Source organism: Ips typographus, linkage group LG10 (genome assembly GCF_016097725.1).
Source record: "Ips typographus isolate SLU linkage group LG10, UJ_Ityp_2.0, whole genome shotgun sequence".
NCBI classification, from domain to species: Eukaryota; Metazoa; Arthropoda; class Insecta; order Coleoptera; family Curculionidae; genus Ips; species Ips typographus.
The window spans coordinates 2,299,804-2,305,962 of NC_138431.1; the positions used below are offsets into that span (position 1 = coordinate 2,299,804).

Here is a 6,159-nt window from a genome sequence, read left to right on the forward strand (position 1 = left end):
ACTTCATTAGCTTGTTTCCGTCATTGGTTTCATCCCTCTGATTTTACTTATAATCATGTGGTGTTGAACTGCAAACATTTTCCAGGCAGGCACACAGGTGAAAGAATAAAAAACATCTTACTTGATATGTTAGATATGTGGGATATACATATTTCTAAAGTTCATTTAATGGTACGAGACAATGGAACAAATATTGTTAAGGGGTGTAATGATGCAGAAATACCAAGTGTATCATGAGTTAACTAGTCAAAAGCCGAGATTGCTTTTTTTAAAATTATTTAATTACTAAAAATTACAAATAAGTGTATCTTACAACTAACTTCAACTGACTAACTCTAACCAAACTAGAAGCGCAACTATCTAGGAGAAAACAACAAGCTAAGCATTTATAAATGTATACTAAGCACTTAGAAATATATAATCGGCACTTTAGGGTGACTTCAACAGCCTCTTCACAGTTTGCAACTAGTAATTATCCAAGGTATTGACAGTCAAAGATCTGTTAATGATTTAATAGCTATCTGCAAAAGAATTGTGGGACATTTTAGTCATTCATCTGCCGCATATTCCAAATTGAAAAAAATACAGAAAGAGTTGCATTTAGCTCCCCATAAGTTAATACAGGATGTCCCAACTAGATGGAATTCCACTTATTTAATGCTAATGAGAATACATGAGCAGAAAAGAGCCTTAACCGTTTATGCAGCTGATAATAATCTGGATAGTCTGACTGCAAATCAGTGGGCTTTAATAGAACCATTATTACAATTACTACAACCATTTGAAGAAATTACCCGTAAAATGAGCTCAAATGTAACATTTATAGCCGAAGTTTTACCGACCATTGTGACCTTAAAGGAATATTTAAAGCAAGAATCCAACAGTGTGTTTTATGGTGTAGGCACAATAAAATCCATTCTTTACGATCACATTTCTAGGAGATTTGATGTTTTATTTCAAAATAAATATTATATTATTCCAACCATTCTAGATCCTAGATTTAAATTAGCATTTTTCAGCAAAGATAATTCAGAAAATTTTAAAAAGTGTTTAGCAGATGAATACGAGCTTTTGTTTCCAGAAAATAATGATCAACATCATTGATAGTGTTGACGTTGACCTTGACGATGATGATGTACCTTTATCAAAATTAAGTAAATCAACAAGTAAAAGTTTTGCAGAAGAAAAATCTGAAGGTACATTATCATTATGGCAATGTTTCGATCAAATTACATCCCGTGAGTCTCAGAAAGTAGTCCAAATAACAAAAAGACCAGAAAGTAGTATCCATGAAGAATTTGAGATGTACTTAAATTTGCCTTTAATAAACACAACGGAAAATCCAACTCTTTGGTGGAAAGAAAAACAACAAGTCTTTCCTAAATTAAGAAAGATGTGTTTAAATTTTTTTCCAGTTCCTGCTTCTAGTGTCTATAGTGAAAGATCATTTTTCAGAAGCATCAAATATTTATGATGAAGATAGAAGCAGATTACTGCCACAAAATGCTGAGAAATTGCTATTTATTCACCACAATTTGCCTTTAATGAATTTTCAATATTAATACAAAATAGCGATAATGCTTCTGTTTTCATTTTTCTATAATATAATAATTAGTTTTAAGTATGCTCATTAGTCATTACTCTACTATTATTTAAAATTTAAACCAAACTTCAAACTTTTGTTACTTGTAATTCTGATAGTTGTGTGCAACATCTGGTGACATCTGTACTCAACTCTATGAGTTAGAAAGTACAGATGGCGTTCCAAAATCTAGGAACAGCACCATTAATGCCGCAATATGCCGCAATGCCGCATCCTTTTTCTTTTTTTTTTGTAATTCTGAGTTTAACTTAAATATATTTACTGTACGAACGTTTCTTTTAATCTTTAGCATTAAAGCTAAAACTTCCTTATTAAAATTCAATTATTATCAAAATACTAAAATGATCTGGCCGAAGCTTCGGCTACGACATTTGTGTCAAACATGTCTGCGACAAATCAGGAACATGTCGCTTTATTTGCAGCAGCCGTATTGTTATGATGATTCGTACACTACGCGAACACGTCGCAGTGTACACGCTTGCTCATATTTCAAGCGACATTTGTCACTTGACCTCTGCAGAGAGCGAATGTTTGTGAGAGTTAATGACTTTTAATTGAAAAAAAATGGAAGATAATCCAACATTGAATGTGAAATTCGTGCAAATAGTTGAAAAATATAATGTTTTATATGACCATACGATGGAAAATTATTCAAATCGACAAATTCAAGAAAAATCATGGAATGAGGTTGGAAAAGAAGTAAATGAAACAGGTACGTTTTTATTTGATAGTTAATTAATATTTCTTGAATCAATAACAATGATAATTTGTTGCAATCATATACAGGGTGTCTGCAAAAAGTGAAAAAGAGTTAAATATGGTTATGGCTCTAGTTTATTTACATCGGTCAATCTGCAGAACAGGTAGATTATTTGTAGCACACTTGCCCTACTAATAAACTATAGGATGCATATTACCTTAACATTTTTCACATTTATTTTACAAACACGCTCTATATACTTTTTTTAAATGCAATATTTGGACTGCCAAGGTAGTGCTGCGTATGGCTGATTAACATAAATGCATAATCTATCCCGTAGCATTATCGCCTCATCCGTGGCTCGCTGACTTTGAGGCCGAAAATTATGTTGTTCTGCGGTGTTATTATTATGGACTTCGTCTGACTGAAACATTGGTTCTGATATATTCTGATTCCATCCATTTTTCTTATAAAATTGTGTAAGATACAAATTGCTTTCACTATTTTATCAGTTTTATTTGGAGAGGATAAAATAGGTCTTTCTAATACTTTGAATTTTGAAACCATTAGGCCAAAAGCACATTCTACACTGCGACGGGCGCGTGACAACCTATAGTTGAAGATTCTTTTCGAATTGGTTAAATTCCTAGATGGATATGGCTTTAGTAAATGTTTAGAAAGCGGACAGGCAGCATCTCCGACAAAATAGTAGGGAAAGGCCGGTTTTTGTGGTTCTATGGACAGAGGATACGGTTGCGGAATGTTGAGCGTGCCTGCTCTGAGGTTTCGTCCAATACTTGAATTTCTGAATACTGCACCATCACCATTTCTTCCATAGTCGCCCACATCAATTGCAATAAAGTTGCTATCTGCATCTGCTATAGCCAATAATTGCAGCGAAAAATAATCTTTATAATTATAAAATGCAGATCCACTTTTGGCTGGGCATTGGACTCTAATATGTTTCCGTCAATGCTACCAATACAGTTCGGTAAATTCCAAAGTTCGTCAAAGCGGTTAGCTCTTTCAATCCATTGTAGTTCACTTAAAACCGGCATATATTCTTCCCGCAAACAAGACCAAATGCTGTCGCAAACGTTTTCAATTACTTTCCCAATTGTAGAATCTCCTCTCATAAATTGAAAAGATAACTGCTTGAAACTCATTCCGGTTGCCAAGTACCTAAAAGACGATTTTATTTTCAGCGGCTGCATGTAAGGAGAAATGGAAAAATTTAAGGTCCGCTTATGCAAGATATTTAAGACAAAAACCACCAAGTGGGGCACCAGCGCAACCAAAGAAAAAATATTATTTAGCGGACCACTTGACTTTTCTAATACCCTTCAGTAAATCTAGAAAACAAAAAAGTAATATTCCATCCCCTATAAACATAAATGAAGCAACGTCTAATATTTTAACTGAACGAGAAGCTACCGAAATAGAGCCTCCTGAATCCGAAGTACCGGAAGAAAATGAGAATTTAATGGAAGAATTAAATGAAACTTTCATTCCCGATGGAAACATATTAACTCCTAGAGTTCGTCTATGCCGCTATTGAGACGAAATAATACAATTTGGCACAGATTAGTTAGTTAATAAAAAAAAAACAAATTGACCCATTGGAGAAATGTGCTCTGGATTATTTTGCCTCCAAAAAACAAAGTCAGTCTGAGAAAACGGAAGATCCCGATTTGTTTTTTTTTAAAAGCCTCTTGCCTGAGTTGCGTCGTATGACAAACGCCCAAAAACACGAGTTCAAATATAGAACTATGCAAACTCTTGGTGAAATACTTTACACACCACCACCGAATCATCATTCTCCAGGGCCTCATTCATTCAATGTTTATTCATCATTTCGTTTATCTACGATGATGTCAAACAATTCTCAAGCACCATCCTCACATTCTTCGAACCATATAAGTACACCTATAACATCTCCAAGTTCTAACGATTATGAGTTTTTACAAAATCTGTAATAAATAAGAAATAAACTTGTTTGATTTACCTTAGTGTCATGATTAATTTTTCCTTTGGTGAAATAGCTTCCCTTGTTGGTATCAACTTTCTTGATAAAAGGTTCTAATCTATCTAAGAGTATGGTAAATGTTGCCTGAGACATTCTATAAAATTATTGAAACTTTACTGGATCGTCCATAATTTCTTCACTTGTACAGCTTTTAAAGATACTTCGAAGAAAGTATAAGAAGTATGCGACCGGCCTAAAAAAGCAAATTTGGATTAAAATTGTTTTCCAAGTTAATGAACACCATGGAACTACCCTAACATGGCAGCAGTGTGAAACTAAATGGAAGGGATTAACTAAAATATATCGTGAAATCATAGATCACAATAATACATCAGGAAAGCACAGAAAAAATTGGGACTTTTTTGATGCAATGCATGCTGTGCTTTTTTAGAAACCAGAAATATCTCCAGTTGCTACATGCAGTAGTAGTTGAGGATTGCAAGTACAGAAACAGAAAATTCAAGCCAAAATAGTGATGAAGATAGAAACAATATTTCAGGCTCAAATTTTGCAAAAAAAAAGAAAATTTTCAACTGGAGCTAGAAGCATCGATAGAAGGCATCAAGAGAAAACGATGAGACAGGACCGTTTTCTAAGTCTATTTGAGCAATATATAGATATTTTAAAAAATACACAAGGCTCCAGCAGTGTGAGTAATATAAAATGTTTGCGTTACAAATCAATAACACCTCCATGATAACTTTACATTTTTCAATGTCCACTAAATGTGGTATTAAAGTTTATTTTCTATACAGAAGTGGTCTGTAGTGAATATGTTATATTGTAACTATGAATTCTAGCTATCAAAATACTCCATTTTACTTACTTTTATACCAAAATCAATAATAGCCAAAACAAGCCAAAAATAGAAGGTCAAAGGTAATTTTTATTTTTAACTAATATTTTCATGATTATGGAGTAGTAGAGTGAGAAATCATAATTCAGCCCAATAATTATGAAATAATTAAAATTTTATTTTCAGTACTACATACTAATAAAACAAAATACGAGTACTTCAATTACTAGTTTAATTTATTAACAAATTCATTATATTACTTCTCTTTCTAACAGCTTGGGTGGGTGAATGGGGTACTGGGATAGGTGTAGTCGGAGAAGATGTGACTATTGCACAGAAGTGGGACGAGATAGAGAGGACTAGCTTGGAGGCGGAGCTATTGGCGATTAAAGAGGCAGTGGTATGGGTGGAGAAAGAGAAGGAAGGATGTTTCCTCATCCTTACTGACTCTAGGCTGGCGGTAGAATTCCTCGGGAAGGATAGCATACATAAATTGGTGGAACAGATTAGGAATAGGATGGGGAACTGTAGGATGGGTGGGAAGACAGTGGCGCTTGAGTGGACGCAACGGGAAAGTAAAGGGAGTATAAGGGCAGATAAGGTTGCTAGGGGTGCCAGGGTGGCAGTTGACAAGCAGGACTTTGGTAGTATTAAGTTATGGGATAGGAAGGGGATTAGGCGTAGAGAAAAAGATTGGGTAATCGAAAATTGGCAATTGGAATGGGACGGTTCGGAAAAAGGGAGGGAAGTATACGAGTTATCTACGAGCTGTTGACGGGACATGGTAACCCTAAAAAGGTTTGGTTTGGTTAGGGATGACGATCTTTGTGTTTGTGGGGGGTGCAGGGAAACTGCCAAACATGTAAGGGAGGAATGTGTTAGGGTTGACAGGTTGAAGGGGAGAGAAAAGATGAATGGGAGGGAGTGGAAGGAGGTGCGACTAAGAGTGGAAGGTAAGATGAATCTGGTAGACATATTGTTAGTAAATGAGTTTGCAGAGGAGGCTATGGCGGAGGAGGTAATGGAGGGTTAAG

General features: G+C 34.9%; 1 pseudogene; it reads left to right on the forward strand.

Moving 5' to 3' along the window:
- The first annotated feature begins 2,242 nt into the window (after positions 1 to 2,242).
- LOC145734994 (uncharacterized) lies at positions 2,243 to 5,900 on the forward strand (annotated as a pseudogene).
- The last annotated feature ends 259 nt before the right edge of the window (positions 5,901 to 6,159 follow it).